At 37.6% G+C, this 26939-nt stretch overlaps 1 protein-coding gene and 1 pseudogene across 2 annotated transcripts in view; both read left to right on the forward strand.

Annotated features, from left to right (window-relative positions):
* The window catches only part of CCDC148 (coiled-coil domain containing 148), a 239061-nt gene that overhangs the window by 195537 nt on the left and 16585 nt on the right, over nucleotides 1-26939 (forward strand). The window lies entirely within an intron of this gene.
* LOC114495718 lies at nucleotides 6935-7110 on the forward strand (annotated as a pseudogene).

Consider the following 26939-nt stretch of genomic DNA (forward strand, 5'->3'; position numbering starts at 1 on the left):
CCTCCCCAGGGTACAAGGCAGCACTATCCAATAGAAATGTTATTTGAATCACGTATATAATTTAAAATTTTCTAGTACCTACATTTAAAGATGTAAAATGTAACAGGTGAAACTGACTTTGATAATAAATTTTATTTAACCCAATATATCCAGAAACATTATTTCAGTATGCTATCAATATAAAATTATTGAAACATTTTATATTCTTTTTTCATATGAAGTCTTTGAAATCTGCTGTATGTTTTACTCTTTCAGCACATTTCAGTTTGGAGCAGTCACACTCCAGGTGCAGAATAACCTGATGTGGTTAATGGTACCATGCTGGCCAGCGGAGGTGTGGAGGAAAGTTTAGCAGCCTCCTGGCAATGGAGGGTTGAGTGGGTGGTCTGCCTGCAGATTCTGACTCCCTTATAGAGTTGACATCATGTTTTATATAAACTTTGAACCCTGCTATAGTTTCCTTACCTTGCATCTTTCAAGGTCTTCACTACCCTTACCAGGATGTCCTTGGTATCTCTTGTATGGGGCATGGCTTTGGTCCTTATGCAATTCACTGGTAACATAACTGGACCTACTTAGTTGTAGGGTTTGGGCCAACACCTGCTGCTGCTGTCCTTGCTGTTGCCTCTGGTCCTGATGTCCTGCCCTCCAGGTCTTGCTAGCTTTGGTTTCCCCAGCACGTGCTTTCAAGAAGACCTTGCGCAGGCTGTGAGAAATAGATGTTTTCTCTTATCATCTCTAAACGCTTCTCTCTGTTCCTGTGTCATACTGGACAGGATGCCATATGGAATGCAGGGCTTTCCTGGGAGGCATTTTATACCAGGAAAGTGGGGAACCAGCCCCATGTTCTTGGATGCTTTCATAGTCTATCTCAGTATTTCTACTTAGCCCCAGACATCACAGTTTGACCCACTAAGGGGTAGAAAGTGATAGAGCAGGTGTACGAGAGCTTCACTACTTCTCTTTTCCATACCAGTGGAAGGCCAAAGGGAAATATGATTTCCAGGAGAAATAATATAGATGAAGTTAATATTTTCAAAATATTCTTCCTGTGATATCTATGCAAAGAAAAAGTCTGGAAAGAAACATAACTCTATGATAACAGTTTTTGTCTCTAGGTAATAAAATGAAAGATTGTTTTGATTTTCTTCTTTGTATTTCTGCATTTTCCAAAATTTCCACAATGGGTGTACATTTATGATAGTAATAAAAACCCATGGTAGATTTAAAAATAATAGATAAAACATACTTTTGTATTTTTCATTGGTTGTTTGACTGTGTGCTTCAGACTGGTGGGCAAAGTGGAAGTAACATGCAATGTGTAGAAGTGAATATACTAATCCAAATACAAGAGTATTAAATAGAAGATATCATTTTCAGGTAACAGAAATCATCTTCAAAATAGACATAAGGACATATACTCCTGTTTTATTTTTTTACCACAGTGTTTATACTTTGTATCATCTACTTTCTCTAATTCACATTTCAGGTCCTTTTCTAGACATCCAACCTCCTTGTCATTTGACTTCCTCATGGCTCTCTCTCCAAAGCCTCTTTTCCACCCACAGCTGGAAGCTAACCTCTCTTCCTTTGCATACAGTGGTTCTCTCTTTCCTGCAGGGCTCTGAATGCACTAGCTCCCCACAGCCTTCCCGTTGGGGCCTGATGGGGCCAATGTCGCAGCCCTAGTCACTGCAGTGTATAGCTCTGTGAGCTGTGATGACTCTATGATATTTATGTTTCTTTTGTTTGGGGGTAATTTTAAATATATATACAGGATGGGGCAAAAGGAGGTTAATAGTTGTGAGTCCACAAAATCCAGGTTATTCTTGTGTTATTATTTATTGTATTATTTTCCACACAAACAACTATAAACTTGCTTTTTTCATACTGAGTATTCTTTATGTGAGATACACAGAGGGAGGAGTAGAAAACAAGCACACATAATGGTCATATCTCATTCTCCTTATCTTTTCTTAGCACCACTGCTTCCCATTGCCATTGAAAGTTGCAGAGTAAACAAGCAGAAATTAGATCACCCTTCTGAGCAAAGAGGCCTCTCTCTTATCATTATGATGTTTTATAAATGCTTGTTAAAATATTCCATCTGTAACTTTTCTGAAGTTCAACTCTCTTGCAGCTAACGTGGACACTCCTTTCTCTGTTCAATGATTGTTTTTACAAGCATGGATATAGTTGTGCATTTCAGTTATATTAATTGCTATTCCTTGTAATTAAATAGTCTGTCTCTTCCATTTACCTCCTTTGTAATAATTTTAAGATATTAAAAAAATTTTAAACTATGTACTCTAGATAATAATTTTAAAGATTTCTAAAAGCAGATTTACTTGGACAAGAAGTTCATCTGGATATCATTTCATAACCAGAAACCTGAATAAAGTTGGGCATAACCAACAAAAGGAAGAGATGGGCTCTTAAGAACGTTATTGGCCAATGTTAATGTAATAGTTGAGCAGTATTTCCATTCAATAGAATCACCTGGGAGCGTTCTAAAGCCCTAATGCCCAGGCCATTCCCCAACTGAGTCATTCAGAATCTTCAGCAACAGCTTTTGAAAATCATCAGGGAATTCTGAAGTTCAGTGAGGTTTGACAATGAGTGTACTTGAGTTCTTTGCATATTTTCTGAAGTATGGGCCCCAAATCACCTATAAAATTCTTGACAAGATCCCATTTTTTGTAGAAGTGCCCCTTATTTCTCTTTTCTTAGTACTACATCCTCCCTGAATTAGTTCAGGTAAGTCATGTAGGTGAAAGTTTACATTCATAGAAGAAATCCTCCATAAGGACAAACCTTGGGCATTTCTCTCCAAGCAGGTGTGCACGTGCATGCATTTAATGGAGAAAGCATTGCTTTCTATTATAACAAACACTAGTTTTTAGTCATTGTTTTCAAAAGAAGAGAATTTTTCTGTGTTGTAAGATAATCAACATTTGAAGTTTAAGATGGCGATGACCATTTGGGAAGGAAGAAACTAGAACCAGCTGCCTTTCTAATACTAAATTGACTTTGTTAATCTAGTGAGTATTTTGGGGTGCTTGCCAACAGCACCGGAATTGACAGTTATTGCATTTTCTAAGTAGTAAAACCAGATGTTTCCCTCTCTTTTCTTAACAATATGCAAAACACAGCATGTTGTATTGGAAGACATTAAGTGTGTTTAAAGTGGGTTCATAGTCTAATCTTTGAGGGTTTTAAAGAGTATGCTTAGTAAAGTGACATTAACAGAGACTTTACAAACATTTGTTATGTTTTTGCCTCTCAGCATGAGATTTCCCCACATTAGTGGGAGTGCTCTTGTTCATTAAATCTCCGACAACCAATCTCCATTCCAAGTGGAGGCACCAACTGATGTCGACCAGGGATTACTGGAAGACATTAAACAGATACAATTCTTAGTGAGTCTGCCTGTTTTGCCTTTTAAATGAAGTTAGAAGTGTTGGCAAATTAACATTAATTTAAAAGATTAATTTAAAAGACCCACTGATAGCCAACATGCCATCTTCCAACCCATAGAGGTAATTTTGCCAAATAATAATAACACTTAGAACCTGCTCATTAGTAAAACATAACTAACTATGGTGTGTGTGTCTGTGTGTGTTTTCATATGCTGAGGCACGAATACACAGATTATTTGGACATAATTATAGTGTCCTTTAATGGAATGTCGCTGAGCAAACATAATTGACAGAGGAAAGCTAAGAAATTCATGAACAAAGTGATGTACAGTTATTTTAATGTGAAAATGAATGAGCAAACCTGTGTCAGTGAGCAGGCGGAGCAGCAGCTGGCAGACATGCCCAGCAGAAGGTCGTTCTAGGGACCTCGGGTGACAGTTTCTTTCCTGAGATACCCAAGTCCAGCTTCAGATCAGCGGTCTCTTCCAAACAACAGGGAATTAGAGAGGGTCTGTTGCTTAGTAGTTTGGTCTGCTCTTACTTTATTGTTTCCAGTTTTGATATTTGATTTTAGAAATCTTTGCTCATTAAAAAGCTCCTGGGTTTCTACTATTATATGACAAGTTGTTCTGTCTGTTACAATTAGTTATTTAGGATGCAAAATGGGATGTCGTCATGTATATGTTTGGTAGAGGACAGACAATATTCAGAAACTCTTTAAAATACATTTTTATACAAAATAAGCATTATTGAATCCTTTTAGTGCCCACCATTACTTTTCTTTTATATGTATGTATTAATAAAGTGACCACAGGTACTATAATTATAAAAGGAATAGCTAGATGCTCTGCTCTTTTCAAGAACTAATTATCTCATATTTTCTTCCTGAAAACACAGACTTTTATCTTGGAGCATAATTAATATGACAGATATTTGAAAATTTCTTTTTGGGCACTGGGGTGTTTGAAACTGTGTTATCTTTCTCCAAGTCATCATTTACACTGATATGTAGGGGTAAATGATCTGCCGCTACTCTTGAGCTGCAGAGGAATGCTGTGTTCCCCAAGACCACACACAACATTTGTGAATGAAACAGAGGCAACCATTGTATACATATTGATGTCTTCACCACTAACCCCTTAACTAGGGAGTTTTACTAAGCACTTTCAGGTAATGAAATATTGACCTTTTAGACATAAACTCCAGGAAGATTTTACAAAGCTGCAGGGCTAGGTAGGCAGAAACTTTGCAGCTATGGTTAAATGAAGAAAGTATAAAGTCATGGATTAGGAGAAATATAATGACATCTTTCAGGAAGTGCCACCACTATACTGGATACAATATAGCTTCAAGAACTTGATGTTCATCCTTCATTTAGAATTAATGCAAAACACACACACAGAGCTATCAGGTAATATTAAATAAGAATTATTAAGTTAGTGAAGGAAACGTGCTTACAATCTTATTTTATATAGTTTATAGCCTCACTTTACATATTCTAACATGAGTTCTATAGAATTGTTTTAAAGCTGGAAGGAATCTTGGAAAGTATGCAGTCCAGCCCCACTGTATTAACTAGGGGTCTGATCTGCAAACAACAGAAATCACTTAGTTGAATTTTGTAGTAAAATGATTTTATCAAAAGATATCTGGACAACATACAGAATCATCTTGCACAACCAAGCTTTGAAAATTGTTAGAATGTCAGAGGCTGTGAAGATAGGAGATAGTCGTGACTGTACCCCAACTCCCTCAGAATCTCCCCAGTGAGTCCAACCACTAACCATTGGATGCCACGGCTTGCATCCATCCCTGCTGTCCTGGGACTCTGGACCTCACTGTTGGCAATGCTGTCTTTGTTCATATTCCTGCCATGCTGCCACTGCCCATGGTCAGCATCTCCACGGGCCCTGCTGCTTTGCACCACTGGCTTCCAAGGGAAGGATCTGAGGGGCTGCATTCAAGTCAAATGCTCATGTATTAGCTGCAAAGGAGGCTGGGCAAACAAATGTCTGACATCAACTGGCAGTGTGATTTCTTCAAAAGAGGAAAGGACTTCAGAACTATGGAAAAAAAGAGAAAAGGAAAGAGTCTCCTACAATCCACAAATTTACTTGACAAAATTAACAAATACCCTTCTTTCTATACTAAAACTACCCCCCAAAATCAACTTAACTTAACATTGTATAATTTTATCTTTTACAACTCAAAATATTTCACCCTGTTTCTAAAGGGAATCAACTCAAAGTCTCATTTGTTAAGCACCTAGCACCTTTTTTGCTCTATTATGCTCTTGTCCTGTTGTGATCCATCTCAATATTTTATGATCTATGAGCTATATTTTAAAGTTTACCACCAAGGAAGTCAGCAGAAAATTAGTTTAAGTGTGTGTATGTGTGTGTGTGTGGGGGGGTGTGGTGTATATGGACACCTTCCTCTGGTGGACACCTTCCATCTGGTTAATATCACACAATAAAATTTATAATTTCCTTTCTTTACTATGCATTACCTATACGCTTTGCTTTTGGCCAGCAGCTTGGCAGGGTGAGGTCCTTCACTTAATGGGTTCACTTCTTTCTACCTTAGTTCCTGAGGGACTAGCTTACAAGTTGTGACTTTTATCACTGAGCATGTGATTCCAGAAGGCATCCTAGGAGTTCCTTGGATTCCATCTACTTTTCCCTGCTTCTATTAAATAACAGCAGCCCTGTTTACTTTTGATGGGTCAGTTGTTCAGCCAGCACTGTAACCTTCTTTTCTACCTATTTGCTTGGTGGTTTGATAAACCCCAGAAGACAAGTACTTGCATCAGCTCCTGTTTTAATGTAACCCTTGTTGTCTTCCTGATGAAAGTATTAGAAGTTAAAACCAGCAGGGCCTACAGTCTCAAGGATGGGAAACAAATTTTACAAATATGTCTTTAGGTTTAATTATGAGAAGCAGTATCCTCATTTGTACTTATTGGTCCACCTATGTACATATTCTGCTGGTGTTGAGAAACAGCATCATGCACTGGTCACTTATTCAGAACAAAACCACTACCTGTAAAACAGCATCCAACTTCATGAAATATTATCTCTGCATCTGAGTCATCAATAGGCAATACCTCCGTTTTACAAGGACAGCAGGATACAGGTGATGTAGTGAGTCCTGGGTGTCAGCGCATTGCCCTTCCCCTTCTTCCTAAGGAAGAAGCAATGTCCTTTAGGACACTATGAGTACAAAGATGATGATGACAGGTGAATAGGGAAGGAAAATCCAAATTCTTTTCCTGTTCTTCCCATGATAGAATGAGTGCAATATAATGTAACTAGCAAACACTGGCTACTTTCCCCAGTGTATTTATACACTGTCAAGAGCTTGGAGTGACAGCTGGGTGATGCATAGCTTCTGTTCCTACTGCTGGGAGCATTTTTTCATAAGACCCTTGAGCAAGTACCAGGCTACTGGGGAAGAAGACATACATATATAACAGATAATCTCTTCTACCCCAGCCTTTAAAATCACCTCCATGCATTGCTTCTCAGCCATTTGGCTACGATCAAGTGTAGTATCTGTTCTTATCATTTTAAAATCACCTCCATGCAGTATTCCTATACTCTGGACCAATTCAAACAGGTCCTTCCATATAACTTCAATGAGGCTTCCTCTCACAAATCCTCTAATCATATTTTTGATGTCCCTAACTAATTGACCCACAAAATATTATTAATTTCTCATTTATTAATGTACTCAAAAATATGTAGTGGGTAGCTAAGATGTGGTGGTTGCTAATCCTTTACCTCTGGTACAGTGAACATTGAGATACTCCTCCTGAAATTATACCAACATGCAAAATTTTCCTTCTTTACCATCTTTCAGGCGCACCTCAGAGCAGCATTGTCCACCATATATTTTGGGCTAGTGTGTGTGTAGACCCAGCTGTAAAACTGGCTCATCTATTTCTTCCTCAGTCAGCCAGCCATTGAGAATGCCTCAGGGGCCATAGGTGTGGGTTCAAGGAGGGATGTCAATGTGGAAGGAGTGTGAGCCACCTGTTCATGGGAATCACCTATGTCTTCAGGTTGTGCTCAAGCCCAGTCCACTTTCACTTTATTAGTCTGTGCTGTTAGTCACAACCAGCTCATTTTTGGTAGCCAGAATCACTGTTGCCTGGGGTCTTAAAGGCAAATTCCAGTTGATACTAACCCTCATCTAGTTGTGAGGGATAAGATAAAATGTGAAAGCACTTACTATATCACATGGGATCTGCTTGACAAATAATAGCTACCAAAATAATTACCAGGGTCTAATAGCAAGTCAAGAGCTACTTGTTAAAAGAAAAATCATAATTTGAGAAGAAAGCATGAGCATGCTCCTGAACTCTGAGGGTCTCTGTTATACAAAAACCTGAAACATTTTATTGCAGACTGTAGATCCTTCTGGTCATCCAGAATACACAGTGCACCAGTAGTGCATCATCAGGCCAAGTGGCATTGCTGTCCGCGCTGTGGCTTCAACCAGCTGGGCTGCTTTCTCTTTCTGTGGCCCTTCTTCAAAACTGTTAGCTTTGCAGGTCACCCATTACACTGACCAGAGAGGCATTACCAAATGCTAATTTTGCTGCCATCAAATCCAAAGAGTATCACCTACACTGTGATTTTTTTAAGTGGAAAAGAGTACTCTGTGTCTTTCCCTTTAAACATAGAAAGTCTATGTTAACTCCATTCTGTCTCTATGACTTCAGACAGTTACTTACATTTCTGAATACTCCCACATGGCTGTTATCAAAATGAAGAGAAATAACATCTGTAAACTACCTGGAGTAAAGTACAAACTCAGTGATACTAGTTTCTCTCTGTACTCTGCTCTCTGTCTACAATGTTTAGCCAGCTGTGTCCTGGCACTTCAAATTCTCCATGTCCCAGATGGAGCTATTCATCACCCACTCCAATCTGTTCCTTCGTTAGTGTTTCCTTGTCAGTAAATGACACCACCACTCACCTCACTGCCCACTCAGAAGCCCAGATGACTCCTTCCTTTTTCACTCTCCATTCCCACAGGCAAGGACTTAGCAAATCCCTTGAATTTATCTTTTAAACACGGATGGCCTTTGCTATCCTGACCATCCCACTATTCTCTCTCCCCTACAACTTCTCACTACTTCAGCATAGTCTGCAATGCAAACACATCCAATCACGTCATTCTGATACTGAAAACCCTTCAGTGGTTTATCTGTGCACTTCTGATAAAGTTCACAGGTCTTAATCTTGTTTATGAGATGAGTCTGGTCACTCTGCTTTATCTTTTATCTCCCACCCTACTCCTGCCCATTCCATTCCTCTCCAAACTTCTACACTCTATCAGTTCCTGAAGGGTCCCAAGATTTCTCTTGCCTCCACTGGCTCTTCATACTGAATGTTCCTTCTAACCAGAACACTCCTGTGGCTAATTCCTACTCTTTCAAGTCTCTGCTCAGCTGTCACTTCCTCAGAGAGGCCTTCTCTGGCCCCTAGACAAGGTTAGGTCTTCTTGATTTGTTTTCATGGTACTTGTTGTGATGAACTGCTGCTGCATTACAAACCGCCCATAATTTATTGTCAGAAAACAACAACATTATTATTGTGCTTAGGGATTCATTTGGTTGGGAATGTGGACAGGGCACAGACAGGATGGCTTGTCTCTGCTGCATGGTGTCTAGAGTATCAGCCAGGAAAACTCAAATGGCTGAGAGTGAATGGTTGAAATAATCTGATGACTTCTTTCCTTTAGACTGGGGTACATAGAAAGCTAGGTGTGGATGGAGCTCTGCATGGTCTCTGCATGAAGCTTGACTTCTTCAAAGCGGGAGGAGGACTCCGAGTAGTTGGGCTTCCTGCAGGGTACCTCAGGGCTCCATCAAAAAAGGCAGAAACCTAATGACCTTTTGTGTCCTAGCCTTGAAAATCAGACAGTGTTACTTCTATTTTATGTATAGGTCAAAGTAGTAATAAGCTCATCCAGATTCCAGTGAAGGGAATTGAGATCTAAACTTCTAATAGTAGGAGTATCAAAGGATTTTTAATTGTGTTTAAATACCCTCATAGTGCCCTGTATTTGCACAATCTCAACTACCATTTTTTTAATTGCAATTGCTTGTTAAATTGTGATATTCCCAATAAATTGTTAATTCTGTGAGAGTGGAATCTGTATCTGTCTTCACCACAATGCCCTCATATGTGGCACATTGTAGGTAGCTCAATTTCAATAAATGTCTGTTATGTGGAAGAATGAATATAACCAGACTAAACCACTACTAGGCAAATGATAGGGCCCTGGTTAGTTTTAGGTGATTGAGCCACACTTGTCTTTCTCTGGTTAAAACTAGAAGAATAAAGAATTACCTCACTCTTTTGGTTATTTATGTTTGCCTTTTTATTTGTAATAAAAAATGCCATTCTAAAATTGTCAAGCCTAATCATTAAAGGTCATAAGTCTTAAAAATTATCTGGTTCAATGATTTTAATTTTTAAATCCCTTCTGCCTCTCTACTCCGAGGTCATACATCCCACATGTGCATGTACTTCCTGATGCTAAAGTTGCTGTCCTCCAGGGCAGTCCATTTTATCTTCGAACAGTTAGTGGGTTTCTTTCCTTCCCTCTTTTTTTCCTTAGTTTTTGGTAGTAAGCCCAGATCTGTCCCACTAGCTTCCACACATTAATCCCCCTTCTATTGTGGAACAAGACCATGTGGAACAAGTCTGAACCTTTTTTCCCTTGACACCCATTTAAATATTGAGGATTGTCATGTATTTCTCTTCCTCCAAACATACCTCCATCCCTGTAAGTCCTTTCTTTTCTAAGCTTTTTCTGGAGAAGCATGTTTTCAACTCATTTGTCCTTTACAGTGGAGAAGGGTTTAAAGGAATGTCCTCACTGGACACACGTCATGGTTCAGGGTCACTATGGGAAGAGTATTGTCAAAGAATATAAATTTTTGTAAATAAAGGTTATTACTTATGAAGTTATTTGTACTAGTAGCTAAGATAAATTTGTTTAAATAAGACAGGTTCATATCTAGAAGCAAAATAATTTGATTGCACAGAGGTATTAACATGAGATTGATCTGTCAAGGTAAAGGCCCCAGAGTGCACAGACAGTGGGCGAGGTGCCTTCACTTGCAGAAAGGAGAGAATGACATACCTCTCTAGCTCCACGTGGATCCTGGGTTGATAGTAATTATTACCCACATTATGGCTCCTCCCAACTACACTGATTACAAACTTGGAATGAGCCTTTCTGTTTAGAGCAGCTCATGGACTTTAGTCTTGGATATTTGGAAGGAGGCTGCTACCACCTGCTCAATGGCTGAGGGGCACAGAGTTTCTTAGACCAGGGTCCCAGTTTCCAAAGGAGCCCCTTTCCTTCATCAAAGCCCAGTGAGGCAGCTAAAAGGCAGGCAAACAAAGGCACAATGGTGAGTTTTTCCCTTTTGTTTTCTTGGTTGAGCCACATCAACACCTTTGCCTATTTTTTTTTTTGTATTACCTGGAAGCTAAAAATGTTTTTTATGTATTTAAATGGTTGAAAAAATAAGAAGAAATCAAGTTATGTGAAACTGTATGAAATTAAAATGTCTTATGTCCATAAGCAAAGTTTTACTGGAACACAATCACGTCCATTCAATTGTCTCTGACTGCATGTACCTCAATGACACACACAGTGTGACACACACAGGGACCACATGGCCCACAGACTTGAAGTATTTATTATATGACCCTTTAAAAACAAGATTGCTGACCCTAGGTCTAGTGGGATGGTAGAAGGGAGGGGCATTAATGCTGTTGCTTAAAAACAAAATGTTCTAATATGCTTGGGTTCTGGTCTTAGCTAGCCTCTGGATAAACTGACCTGGAGTGAAGGAAAGCCAGGAAAACTTGACATTCTCTTTAACCTAATACACCATTCTCTCCTGATTTTCTTTTTGTCTGTTCCCTTTCACAGTATAGCATTTAGGGCTCTAGGTGTGGTCAGACCCCTTTGCTAAAGCAGAGCAAGATTAAAAGCTTCTCCAAGATACACAGGTTAATGAACTTTTCCACAAGTGGCAAAGCATGTGTGCATGTGTATATGGATCACTTTTTAAAATCCATATTGAACTAATGACCATCTTTCTCTTTTTTCCTCACCATTTTATTTAATTTAAAGCTAAAATAAAATTTCAAGCCTAACAAAGAGTTACTAGAGTGATACAAAGACTTTCTACCAGATAGACTAATTTTTAGTATTTTGCCCTATTTGCTTTACTGTTTGTACTTTCTCTGTCTCTCTGTTTCTGTCTCTACACACACACACACACACACACACACACACACACACACACACAGTGTTTTGCCATACTATTTAAAAGAAAGTTACAGACATCATGACACCTCACTACTAAATACTTTGGCATTAATTAGCTAAGAATAAGGCCAACAATCTACTTAACCACAATATCATTGTGATATCCAAGAAGATGAACTATAATTCCACAGTATTATCTAGCATTCAGTCCATATTCAAATTATCCTGTTATTAGAATGTTTTTATAGACTCTCCAACTAAGATACTATTACCATATAAAGAAAAAACTTATTTTGAGTAACCTTTGAAAATAATACTGTGTATATTCTCATTTGGATATATTCTAAGGAAAAAAGCACTGGGAAGAAATCCTAAACTTTTCTCAGTAGGCTTTTTATTGGTGGTGACATTGATTTTATGAACTTAAAATGTTTTATATTCATAGTAATATAAAGTATATAACTGAACATTTTAATGATAACAGAACTAGAACTCAGTGTACAAGAAAGCATGGCAATATTAAATAAATTTTTACAATTATACAATTAAATGTAAAGTGAAAATATCAGTCAAAATGTGACTATTTTTCTTTTTTCAAATAACTTTTTCTTCCTCTGGAAAGGGTCACTGAAAGGGCTTAGTAACAATGACACTTCAGGAGTAATGAGCATTCCTAAATATTGATTTCTAAATACCATTTTCACCTAAAAATAAAATTGATTCCAGCTCTGGAGTAGGAAAATTATAAGGAGAATTTAGGCTATTATATTGTGTCAGCTCATAAATGTTGAAGAAATGATAGCTTTAGAAAACCACATTTTTCAAACCCTACTGTAATGATTTAGGCAAATTACCATCAATTGATGGTAAAACCTTCAGATGAAAGATTTTTAGGAAATAGGATTATTTACACAGAGGCAAAGTTTTGCTCTATGAATTACTTACCAAACGAAAGAAGAAGAAAAAACATGTACCTTTACAATTCATAGATCTGGCTATTGCCACATTAATAATCCAAGAGCACTTATTTAGCATCACTAATAGTGAGCCAGCCTGACATTGATACAATATGAAAAACATCACCTTTGTGCTGAAAATATTTTATCTCAACCTAACCAATTTTCTAGTCTAGGAATTGACAAACATTAAAGACAGACAGACAGCCAACAGATTGTAATTATTTTGGGCTTTGTGGGCCGTATAGTCCCTGTAACAATGGCTGCACTCTGCCTTCATATCAGGAAAGCATCCACAGACTATTGTACACAAATGGTTGTTCCTGTTCCAATACATCTTTATTTACAAATGTAAGTGATGGATTGGATTTGGCCTCCTGGTTTGTAGTTCGTTAACCCTTATTTGAGACATAATAAACTGTTTACAGAAAATTCATATGAAAGAGGAACCAAAGAAAACAGATGCCCAGAGAATATAATCAGACACATCCAAAATGAAGAACATTCTACAATACAGTCTTTTCAAATGCTTCAAAAAAGTCAGCGTCATGGAAAGAAATGACACTATTCAGACTTACTGTAAATCAACCGGTGAGACAGGAAAGCCAGTTTCAGCATGTGAACCTAGATAACAACCACCTTTTTCACGCATGGCATCACTAAGCCCTGCCACCCCTCCCCTATGTTGTGCAGGTGGTATTTTATCTTTTGAATTTTTAATAATTTTTAAGTTACAGTTGACATACAATATCAGTTTCAGGTGTACAACATAGTGATTAGACATTTATATAACTTAAGTGATTACCCAATAAGTCTAGTGTTCATCTAACACTGTACATAGTTATTACAGTATTATCGGCTATGTTCCGTACGCTGTACCTTACATCCCCATGACTATTTTTATAACTGGAAATGTGTGCATCTTAATCCCTTCACCTTTTTCACCCAGCCCCCTCAACTCCTCTGCCATCTGGCAACCACCAGTGTGTTCTCTGTATCTATGAGTTTGTTTATTTTCCTTTTTAGATTCTACATATAAGTGAAATCCTGCATATTTATCTTTCTCTGGCTGAGTTATTTCACTCAGCATAATACCCTTTAGGTTCATCTATGTTGTCACAAATGACAAGAATTCACTTTTTTTTGTAGCTGAGTAACATTTCCATTGTATATACATAACACCTCTTCTTTATCCATTTGTCTATCTTGGCTATTATAATACTACTGCAATGAACATATGGATGTGTATTTTTTTGGAGTTAGTGTTTTACGCTTCTTTGGATAAATACCCATAAGTGGAATTGCTGGGTTATATGGTAGATCTATTTTTGGTTTCCTGAGGCATCTCTATTCAGCATAGCATCTTTTAGTTATTTCCTTCCCTCCATGGGAATCGTTCCCTCCGTGGGAACAATTTGCAATCACTACCAGGATGACTAGTTTGAGAGTGTCTTAACTCACCTAAGCTGTTCTTCAAAACTTTGTGAAATAAAATGAATACTGTCTTTTTCTAAACTTTGTATTAAAAACATTAAGAAAGCAAGTTTATGGAGAGAGGAAGAAAAAAATGGTTATGCTTTACTCACCAATCTTTAATTATCATCAGTCACAAACAAGTTGTTTGTATTATTTGACAGTTTTGTGCCCTACAGAAAAAAATTTGCTTCCTCCTAATAACAATCTACGCTGATACTATATTTTTACTAAAAATTACAGTAAAGGGGTCTTCTTTATTCACCTACAATTTTCCTAAAAGACAGGACTTGGAGATAAAATCTCAACTTATTTCCAAAAATGTCACCAAGAAGTACCTAAGATCTGTTATAGGAAAATACTTTAAAATAACTTGTAAGCTGAAAACTAGTTTTTAAATTAATGTCAATATATCTCTTTATTGAAATCATTTACAAGAAAGTTATTTTCCAAGCTTAATGTATCATACACTTTAGAGGAAACTAATAAAGTCAAGTGAGATCTCTTAGAGACCAAGACATTTTTTAAAAAATTTACACCTTGTTTCCATGACGCTATTCTGTTCTCCTTGTAAAGCCCACATACCCCTGGAGGGTCAACTTCTTTGTGCTCAGCCAATCCTCGCTAGTCTGCTTGTCCCTGCCACTGTTTTTCCACTCTTGTTGTGGTCTTCTCCCTTAAGAACTCATATTTGTGAGGAAAAATGTGTTTCAAAGTCAGGGTTTGTTTAATTTCCCTCATCATGATGAAAGTTCTTCTGCTTTTGTTCCTTAGGAAAGAAGATATTCTTGAACTTTACTACAGTAGCTTTTTTGTTCTGTTTAACAAAAGGCTAAAGTGTGTGCTCCCGGTAACATACAAATCAAACAAGATAAATTTAAACTCAGTTCACTGTTTCTGCTTTTTCTAAACTATGAACCATGTTTGCAGCATGGTAGTTCTAAATGATCCTTTCCCACCTGAGAAAGAGATCTGGAGGCTGCAGCAAGAGTTACCTGAAGATAACCAAAAAGTCCAATGAAATCTAGGCATCACTAGGAAAGAAAGCAAAAGTGTGAAATGGCATATGCATGAAATAATCAGAAATTTGCATTTAAGCAAATTACATGATTCCTGGTATGACTTAGAAAATGATGACTTAATGGCCATGAAAATGGTCATAATGGCCATTTGTAGAGGGACAAAGGGGATCAACTGAGCCTTTTGTGTGGAAACCCAGTGTTGATGTTATTTTAAATTCATTAATTTTTATTTATAAATTAAATAATTGTATTGAATGACTAGTACTTGGCATAGAGTGATAAACAAAAAAGACACAGTCTCTGTTTTGAAGGACCTGGCAGTCTAACGTGAAATTCAGATATTCTAGGTGAGGGCAAGCACTAAGTGCCAGGGGAACATAGTGCAGCAGCACCTGAAACAGGCAGTGATGGTGGAGGGCCAGCAGGAAGTCTCTGTGGCAGAAGGAAAGCACCTTCCAGAAATGGAAGATGTCTTCCTGCCAAAAATCCATGACAATTTTAAGGAACTGAGAATAATTCAGTGTAGCTGAAGCATAAAATTTGGAATAAGTGGGGAAAGTTGTTGTAAGAGATGGAATAGATAAGTAGAAGCCAAATTATGGAAGTCCTTGGAAGATTCAGATTTTATAGTGCCTGAGTAGGGTAATTTCTTACTGTTTTAATGAATTAATTATAATTAATTTCATTAAACAATTAATGAATGAATTTAGTGGTTTATACCCTTTGTATTTCCAAAAGAATTTCAATGCATGCAAAGAGATTTAACAAAATCCAGGACACTAAAATAACCTTGTATAGAAATTATATCTACCATTAGAGTAGTAATAAAAACTAGGGAAGAAATTACCCTAGAAGGTGGCACATATTAATACATAAAAGGGTTGAAAATGTGATTAGACACACAAATGGAACTAGTGGATTATTAAGGGAAATTTTTATTTGAAGCCCACATAGGTCCTCCCACAAAAAGACCTCATTGACATGATCAGAAACTGAGTTTCAAATGGAAATTTTTTTTTGCCTTATTCTGTATTATGTGTCTTAGATATTTATACCGTTATCCTTTACTTATACATACCCATCTATTCGGGGTAGCCTTAGTAAATATGATCTTCAATTAAGCTTAGGTCTTTGGAGAATATTTAGAAAGCTAATGGCCATATCTGCTTGTGGGGAAAATCCAGACATCCCTCTTCCATTGACTACATTTTTGTTTGACTTTTTGGAAATAAGATTCTCTACCTTCACATTAAGCTTTTATGGGATCATTGATTAAAATGGCTGATTAAAAACGACTTTAGGGGGAAAAACCTTAAGATAATTTTCTCTTACTGAATTCTTTTAAAGTACTTTCTATAAAGTGCTGTAAGTTGAGTCCCTCTTGACTTATCCTGAGTGGAAACAGAGAACAATGACACCTCTGTATTAAATTCCCAATCATTCTCCAAGATCACTTTCAGTTTCCCATTAGCCTTATCGTTGCCATATAAGGAGTCTCACTTTCTTTAGATTTTCCTGAGTCAGTTTCCTGCTCCTTTAATAACGTTTGCTGACCTCTTCCTGAATTCCTTCTTAAGAATTCAAGTATTGATTCTAAGACATTTAATGATCTTCCTTTCTAGTATTTTAGTAGATATTGAGCTGAGCTTAAATTGTAGCTATTTTAAGTTAAAGTTAGCCAGTCATAAGTAATACCGTATACAGCTACTATACAGTGCGTACAGGTAAGCATGCACAAACACAAACAGTTGCAAACATGTGTAAAAAGTCCCCTAGGAGATAATGTAGGTGAAAGGGCAGGGATTTTGAGCAGAGGATAATCAGATATAAAATTTATGTAAAGGAACTTCTGACTTCATCTTAGGGAGGAAAACCAGTAAGTAAAGCAACAACTCAGTGTGAAATTATGCAGGTCTGTTGTTTGATATAGGTTATGCTTCCACAGGCTTTGACTTGGGAGATGTTAGGGAATGTGAACACTTTAAGTAAAGTTGGGAAATTTCACATAACTGTGTTGTACTGTTGTGTTTTACTGTCTTAATACTAAGTGGGTTCATAGCATTTATATACTTATAAGCATTTAACAGCTGGCTGGAGGTGAGGGGAGGGGACAGAGGTAAGCCCTGAGTTGCAGCATTTGCTGATTTTTGTGGTGTAAATATCCATGGCTTATTTCAAACTACCAACTTGGTGTCACTAAACACAGAATTGGGGAGAAATGTGCAGTTGCACATCGTTATATATTATGTCTATCACACAGATATAATAGACATGAATTACTTCAAGAGGATAGACCATACTAAAATAATTGGGCAGTGATGAATTTTGAGTATTTGTTACCTTTGTTTTTAAATACAATCCATTTCCTTTAAGTTTATATAATTTAATGTTTGTCAATGGCTGTGTTTAACAACTAGCTTGCAAAGGTCCTAAAAATCAAGCAATTGGCTCTCCATAGTTGGTATAAAGCAGCTCTGGCACTTGGGTAGGGTTCACAGGCACCCCAGCAGATGAAAGAAATCATGTGACTAAGTCCCATCAAGAGACAATTGCACTTCCCTACAGATTGCTGTGGAGTTGCCTGTGTGCAGACCTGCTGTGCCCTGTCCCCTGTACTGCCTCCCCTATGAACTCTCCCAAAATCCAGAAGTGAGGTCCTAAACCGAGTGCACCCACTGGGCACTGCACTTGTTCCAACTTGGATGGCCACTTTGAAGAAAAGTGGAAGGTTTTCTGGAAACTTCGAGTCCTTGAGTAGCAGACTGGAGGCAGTGTTTTCATCTGGTCTTTTGCTGGTACTGGTAGTTTTGGAAGCAAAGTCAAACATAAATTTCTCAGGATGTGCCATATATGATGTTTTAAAAATGGTTTCCTAAAAAAAAATGGTTTCCTGGTTGGTCTATGACCAGAAAGAGAAGCTCTGAGCTAGGGACAAAGGATACTTCTCAAAGATGGAGAAAACATTTTTGACATTAATCTTAGAATTCTAAAAAAAGAGGGGCAGAGTATTCTAAATTTTAAGATAAAAGGCAAAAATTTACACAATACAAGAGAAAATCTTTGGGGATCAGTGAATGTTAAAAGATGATGAATTCCCAAGTATGTGACTGGAGGACTAATTACAGTGCAGAAATTAGGACCATAAACTTTAAAGTCAGGATGTTGGATATACCCTCATGTGAAATTGTCAAATGTAGGCAACACATCTGAAGACAACAAGATAATGCAATGAATATATGGAGGAAAGTGGACAATAACAGGGGCAGTGACTATGTCTAAGAGCATTTGGAAAGTAGGAAAACATAAGACACATACCTCAAATACAGAGAATAATCCAATAAGGCTCATGAACTGGAACTATTAAAGAGCAGAGGACAGATCATTCTTTATATCCAGGCCCACTTCCGAGCACCGATAGCCAGAAACTAGGGAGGGAGTGTCTCACATGTTCCCATGTAGGGACAGCAGTGGAGTAAATTGATCCCAAGTGAGACAAGTATAGGTTGTCTCATGTACTGCAGATCTATCAAAGTGAGTTTAGGAGTAACTAGCAGGTGATGGAACACACACAGATATCAGGAGTCTGTGGCAGGAATAGAAAAAGAAATTGATGACTATGAAGGGGATGGGTTGCTGGAAGGAGAATAACCTCAGTGCAGCCAGAAGAGGCCAAACACACAGGGCCATTCAAAGTAAAACATCAAGCAGGCAATGCACAAGGCATTTGAAAGTTTTATGAGCACAGTGCAGAAATAAGAAGGCATAAAGCAGTATTCAGGAGACTGATCACTAGGACAATTTTCTACCTTCCTGATGCTGGGTTTTCTAGTGTTCCCATGCAACAGGCACCAACACCAGAAAAGAAGTGGTTTCCAAACTTTAGAGAGCAAAAATATCACCTGGTGGGTGGTGAGTATGTGAAAATATAAATCCCAGAATCCTACCACTAGTGATCTTAGGGAAGGGACAGGAATCTGCATTTTTTAAAATATGCATCATCGAAGATTCTAATGTAGTTTGTTTATCAGCCACTTTCTGGGAAATGCAACAGAATAATTAACTCAGGGGCCTTGCTGGTGAGACGTGTCTGGAAACATACTGCTCAGCAGTCCCGAGGTTCAGCATTCCCACCTGGTGAGCAAATGCTGACTCTAGTGTGAGGCAAAGGCATGGCCCAGCTGTCACAACTTGTTGTAGTTGCTTGGGAACCTCTACTTCTTTTACTTGTTTTTTTTTAATCTTTGATTTTTAATGTTGATGTTTTACCTTGGGTTTAGTAATATATATCATTTCAAATCTTGCTTGGAAGCAGGTGGGTTATAAATCCTAATTAAATAAAAAATTAACTTGCTGATGCCCTCTCTCATATCATCAAGAAAAGTGGGGAAAGTGAGTGATGCTGATTAATTATAAGTTGAATAATAATAAGTTATTTTTATGCTGATTCTGCCTTGTTAATGTATATGGGAGTACCTTGAAAACTAAAGTTTTATACAAATAGGTAATTTTGAAAATATTATTAATTTATAAATACCAAATAAGTATATGTATTTATCTATAAAATTTCTGTAAAGTCTTTGTGTACTAAAATGTTCTTGTATTTATGCCATTGGGGGCAAAGTCCAAACATTTCCACTAAATTCACCTCAAGACAAGAATACATCACTTTGTCACAATATTGTGGCTCTTTGTTCTTTGTAGCTCTTCCAAATCCCACAAACAGAGGAAGGATTATCAGTGCAATCTAAGCGTGTGTGGGCTTGAAAAGCTCTGAATGTTTCTAAAAGAACAAGTCTTTTTGATGCTTAAAAAAAATACTGGTTGCTTCTGGTGCAAGTTAATCCTTATGATCGGTCAGACTATTGCTCCACAAACCATACCTTCCTAGGATTTCCATGTTCTGGACATGACTAATCTGATGCTGGACCAGGCTCAGATAGTGTTTTGTTGTGGCCCATGTGTGGCAATTGGTCTATTTGCAAAAAGGCTTGTTTCCGTCTGCAATTATGCCAAGTTTTGCGAATGAGCATTTTCCTCCATAGAAATGAAGCAATCTAAGCAAGACTTTCTGTTTTAACTGAAGGATACATGTATTGAATACGACAGAAATGTTGGCTGTGCCTGGCTAAGGTGATAAAATTATTTTCAGAACCAAGGATCCAGGCAGAAGATATATTGATATGACAATCTTCAGGGAAACCAGAGAGACATGATCTCAGAAAGATGTATATTCAAAAGGGGGCCCCAGGGAATATCTTTGTCTCTCAAAATAACAGGGGATCTGGCAAAGAGGAGTTGTGACATCTGGGAGAAAACAATAATGACTAAAATTTAGAGTCACTTGGAGAAAAAATGTGAGTTGCTTTTCATATATGTAACAAGGTTGGCTGTATCTCTAAGATATTAGAATAGTGTAGACTGTAAGCTCTTAGAGCTCTTAGAATAAAATAGCGTTCTTTTTGCTATCCAGGCCATTGGGTTGACCACTAGCTTAGGGTTGGAGTAAATAATCTACTTTTGAGGAACAAGATTGATGTCCCTTTGTCAGCTTCATGTGGACTGAATGGAGTTCCCTGTGTGTTCACTGTTTGGGGCATCATGATTAGGCTCCATGGGAGAGCCAGGTCTGTTTGCTTTCTGAGCTCCATTACTATGGCATTCTTTTGGCAGGACAGAACTCTTCTTCTTCCTAAGGAGACTATCAGGCCATTGCTTTAATCTTTGTGCAAAATGTGAATGAAGAGACACTTTTGGTGTTCTTTGTTAGCCATGTCTAGATAAACCAGCACGTGGCCATTTTAACTTTTATTAAAATAAAATTTCATAAAAATTAAATATCTATTTTGTTTATACAATGAACTGACTTAGGAAACTCTGCCCTATTTCTCTTTTGGCCTATCCGTTCTCTCCCCAGTTGCTCCCCAAGTTTGGGATTTAATTATAATTCTCATATACTGTTAAATTGTACAAACTGTCCATTTTTATAAGTCTGCTTTATTGTATTTCTCTGGCTCATAATTCTCTTCTACGAATTTCTCCATTTCCTTTGAAAGCCATCCAAAAAGAGGTCCCAGGGAATATGGGTGTGGACGTCTTCAGCTTAATTTAGGAAAGGAAAATACAGGGTTTTTGGAGATTTATTTCTTCCCATACCTAAATAGTACTGTTGAGAAACTATATGTATCTTTTCGAAAGGGGATTGAGAATATATAATTCCATTTGTATGAAAAGTTCAGAACAGGCAAACTCATGGTGACAGAAAGTAGATTAGTGGTTGTTTGGGCTGGGGGAGAAGGGGATGTGGGAGTAACTGCTAATGGGTACGGGGTTTCCTTTTGGGATAATAAACACACATGATGTAATTAGAAAGCGATGATGGTTGTACAACTTTCTAAAGATATTACAAACCACTGAATTGTATACCTAAAAAGGGTGAAGTTCATGATATGTGAATTAAATTTCAATTTAAAAAAGGGGGGGTGCTGAGGATAAGTGACCTAGTTATTATTTGTAAATTTATCTAGATCTCTGTCCAGTTTATTGTTATATCTTCTGTGAAGTTGTGTTTCTATCAATTTAGTCAATAATACGGTTTTCAACTTTATGTATTTGCTTGGGCTCTGGAGAAAGCTACATATCTCTCACTTGACCTTCAAGTAATGGCCTTTCTACAACATAAATTTTAGCATCTCACCTGACAAAACTGCAGTGTAGACTACAGAGCTTGTCAAGCTGGCACTAGAGATGGACCCCTTCCCCAGAGATCCAAACAACAGGGCTCACTTGGCAGAGCTTTCGGGTTTCTGCTTTGTGGAGCTGACTGTCACTAAAGAAAAAAGGAGCAGTGAATGGTTCCAGAGCTCAATCCTGAAGGCTGAGTTGAGACAGAAAGGAGACCGCTGACAGACGCGGCTTGGCAGCAAGTCACCAGAGAAGCGAGTTGAAACTTGAAGGCGGAAGCTTGGAGTGCAGCAGGAGTAAATCAGCCTCTGAGGGAGCCAAGGAAAAAAGCACTAGGAATGTCACACCCAAAACTAGACATATTTTTATCATTGTTTTTTAAAAAGTATATTTAAAATGCCTAAGGAAAAAGTTTTGCTGAAAGGAATATCTTTATGTTTATAGAGGGGGTAAGAAGGGTTACTCAAAATAGGAGAAAGAAAACAAGACCCCAAAAGTGTTTATGACAGTAGCCTTTCTGTGACACTGATTTTTTTTTTAAGCCTTGTATTTAAAGAGGCTGTTTGTGAAGTCTCTTTGCTGATGATTTCCTAGCCTGGAAGATAATCAGGGTTTACTTCACTGCCATGGGTGACTGACTCACTATGAAAATCTTTGGTCCTTTTGATGTTTGCTGTCTACAGAAGTTCTGAGAACTGGGAAGGAAGAAACAGAATGTAAGGGGGATCTTTCAAACAGTATTAGAGAAGGCCGGTTATATGAAGCTTATTTACTTAAGTCCTTTGTTTGAGGGAGAGGAATGAAGTTTCTTTTGTTGTCTCAGTGTCATCCCCTTGAGTCCTGAAGAAGAGAAACCTGTTCCATCAGGATGATATGGATGTCTGTCTCCAGGAAAATGAGGACCAGTTAAAATCAGAAGTGAAAAATAGATAAAACCAGACTGAAATATCATGATCTGATAGCACAGTGGTATATTTATTAACATGACTTTTTTAAAAAAAGATTTTATATATTTATTTTTAGAGAGAAGGGAAGGAGAAAGATAGGGAGAGAAACATCAATGTGTGGTTGCCTCTTGCATGCTTCCTACGGGGGACATGGCCCACAACCCAGGCATGTGCCCTAACTGGGAATTGAACTGGTGACCCTTTGGTTCACAAGCCCGTGCTCAGTCCTCTGAGCTATACACCAGCCAGGGCTAACATGACTTTTGAGATGAGATTGGGTGTATTCAGGGTGGTATGGCCTTAGACTAACATGACTTTTTAAAGTTTCCTGCTGAAGCATTTGTGATTCTGTCAGTATTTGTGATTCTGAAAACACTCGCTGAAATTTGGTGAATCAGAAATTATAGTATTCAATGAGTTATTTAGAAAAAACTCTAATAAAACTAATGACCCACGCTTGTCATTTTCTTACTTTTAAGTCGTTTATTTTTTCTTTGCAAACAAAAATGGGGGAAGAATTTAAAGAAAACTTCTAATATTATAAAGAAAACTTCTAATATTTTAAAGAAAACCCACAAGTTTCCCTCTTACATCCACTACAATAATTATATCACCTTAAGGATTTTTAAAATTTAACACATATTAATTATGAAGTTAAGTTTTATCTACCATAAATCATTTGTGAATGCAAGAGTCATAATGTAAATTGCCCAGTTAGTGTTGGATGGCAGATAGCTTTTCTTAGTGAACATATTTGATGACATGTGGTAGTAAGCTCTTGTACATATTTAAAAACCCAGATTTAGGCTCTGCTGTTATCTACTTGATAGGTGTTTCCAGTTGCTCTGGGCTGTTATTATGTTTTGCATAATATGATTTTTACACATTCATAAATATGGCACTTAATTATGAATATGTGGAATAGGTGAATGTATGGAGGCAATTAGGCAAATAAATGCTGATCTGCCTGGGTAGCTTTATAAATTTCAGTTCATAATAAACAATTCTGTAACGCCAACATGTCATTCCTGCCTGTGCCCCGCCTCCAAAATCACAGTACTAGTAAGTCTGTGTCATGGACGCCATGTCTGATTTGCCTTTTACCATCCATGGTTCCTGATTGTCAAAGGAACTGGACACCTGGTTTGTTCTTCAGTGATTCATCTTCTCTTTCAACTTCTCAATTGATTGAATATCTTACAAAGGAATACCTGCTGACTAATTAATAAAAAAGTAGATATTGAATTTGTTCATAAATTTTTGTCAACTACCATGTCCTGTTATTTACCTATAACCTAAAAAGTGTAATTGAAAAATTTCTGTAACTTTATTAATTCATTCATTATTTCTTCTGTCTTTCATTTATTGCTCCATGCTTTCTGTTTTAAACACTATGATAGTTGTTGGAGATACAAAGGAAAGTAAGACATACCTAACATACTCAGGAACTGTAGCCTAATAGAAACAACATGTGAAAACAAATAACTATGAAACAAACCAATAAGTGCACATTTGTTTATGCCCACTAGTTTATTTACTTATATATCTCTGTTTGTTTATGGAAAGGCAAGCAACATTCCCCAAACTGGGTTCTATTGAAAAAGGTTTCTATTACCAGATAATTTTGGGATATAAACACACTAAGTCCTCCTTTTGGAGATTCATAATACATACCATCAATATTATAATGCATAGTATGAGAGATCCTACTGTGAAGAAACCTATTTCACTTTGTTTATCTTAGTTTTTCCCAGACTCATTTGAACATCCAACACATTTCTCATGGCACATGTTTTAACATCCTGTGAGATACTAACATTACATGGGCCATCGATTTTGGAAATGAACTGATTAACATTTGGAACAGTGTGGTATGTCCCTCTCCTGTTATAGAAGAGAAAAAGATAAGTATTCCCTTATACATAGGAGATGTGTTTATTAGTCAGGACTTCTCAGAAGTGACTGAAAGAAACCTAACTCAAACTAGCTTAGGCAGAATAAGGAGTGAGTTGATTTACATGAATGGGAATCCAGGAATGGGTCTTGCCTCAGGGATTCAAATGGCATTTGCAGGTTCCTGTTACTCTCTTTTTACCTTTTTACTTTGTAACTGTTGGTGCATTGATAAGGACTTCCTCCTTCTCTTCCTCCATGTCTGAGCTGTAGGCCTGGAGGAAAGGGAGGCATGGATACAAGCAGCTCCAGGCTTAATTATATCAGTATATAGTTTAGCAACCTCAGGGAGAAGACAGAGCTTTTCTTCTTCAATATCTATACATAATCCCCAGGGAAAGATTCTGATTGGCTCAGATGAAGTCCTGTGTTCACTGAGGGCCAATTAATGTGGTCATATGCATAATGTACTATTAACTATATCTGGTCATAGGCAACCCCTAATACCAGGAAAGGGGAGGAGAGGATTCTTTGATTAAAAGCATCAACAGACCTACACAAAATGAGGTGAGGCAGTTCAAAGGTGGTTAATGTTGTTAGGCTGATGCTAGGGGATCAAAAAAAAACCCCCCCAAAAAAACCAAAACCAAAAACAAAACCAACAACCCAGATGTCTACCACTATATGGTATGATTATTAAAATCTAAGTTTGGCCATAATAGACAGATAGCCCTGGTATCCAATTACTGCCAGGAAGTAGGGGTAAAAAAAATCAACTATTCTAATATTAAAGTCATTATTTTTGTAAGACATTTCCTAATTTATAAAATGGCCTGTGGCTAATAATCACAAATGTCATAACCTCAGTCAGTTTTTTAAGAACATAAAAGATTTTCTTGGCTTCAAGAAGTTGTATTGCTCAAAGTTATACATTCTGTGAATGTTTACCATAGATTTTTAAGTAGTTGAAGTGACTAATTCTACTATAAATATTTCAGGCTAAAATTGTTGCAGCCATGTTATAAGGTATTAAACACTGGGAACTTAATTGTCTGCCTTTGGATTGGAACAAACCCAAGATAATTGACTAGGCAGAATCTTTGGCTGATAATAGTACCTATGGTACCATAGTGACTAATCTCCAAGAGGATGTGGGTTGGCCTTTCTGCCTTCTCTTAGCATGTGTCATTAGGTTTGTTCCTAACTTTTTACAGGGCAATGTCAACTCTATACCAAGCTCTGCATTTAACTATCAGTGCAATTTGATCATACTTGAGGAATTTGTCTGAGGTTGATCCTGAAATTACATAAAGAAAATATAGAATAAAAGATTAAAGGACTTGGGGCTTTGAAGGAGTTGGAGGCTACAGATATTCATGCCTTGATTGTAGTTGGAGTCAGGTTTTCCAGAAGATGTTTTTAAATGGAGAAAAGGAGAGGATTCATGTTGGAGCCTTGGGTGGATAGATGAAAAGGAGCCTGTAAAAGACAAACATCTAGGGGTAAATAAGTGATACTGGAGGAGTGTTGAATATCTAATTAAGGCTTGACCTCATAAATGTGTAATAAATTCAATGAAGAATTAGGGCTGAGAACTGGCAAGGCAAGTATGGAAAGAGAAGACAAGATAATTAAAAGATATTGGTGATGATGCCTTTGAAGAGCTAGACCCAGGGGGTCTAAAGCTGGGAGAGAATGAAGTAAAGTCTGATTGTGTCTCATAGCCTGGGAGAAAAGGAAGAGTTGGAATGGCAATAAACTTCATGAGGGAAGATCTAGCCTGGTGCCTGGTACATAGTTCACAGTTAATAAATATCATTGGAAAAAATGGAGAGCTTGGTAGGCCAATGTGACAAGCTGAATAAGGTTGAGTGAAAACATAGAGGAGATTTGAGGCTGGCAGGCAATTCATTCCTAGAGTGGTGCAGTGAACAACCTTTATCAAATCTATGCAGTGACTTTCGAGATTGGAATCAGAACTGAATACCCCAGTTTAAGATTTTGACAGGGGATCAGTTCTAGATGATGCCAAGCTCCAGGACTGATGTAAGGAGTGGAGGTAAAGCAGGGGAGAAGTGAATAGTATTGGGGATCAAGGGACTGTAAGGGGATTGTTTTGAATAACCCTCAGTAATGCTAGGCAGTGTGACCTGGGAAGCTAGTAGTTGATCCCAGAAACCCTATTAGGATAAGGATGGTCTAATCCCAAAGTCAATGGGTAAAACTTTTCCAGAAATGTCACTG

This window comes from Phyllostomus discolor, chromosome 4, assembly GCF_004126475.2.
Source record: "Phyllostomus discolor isolate MPI-MPIP mPhyDis1 chromosome 4, mPhyDis1.pri.v3, whole genome shotgun sequence".
NCBI classification, from domain to species: Eukaryota; Metazoa; Chordata; class Mammalia; order Chiroptera; family Phyllostomidae; genus Phyllostomus; species Phyllostomus discolor.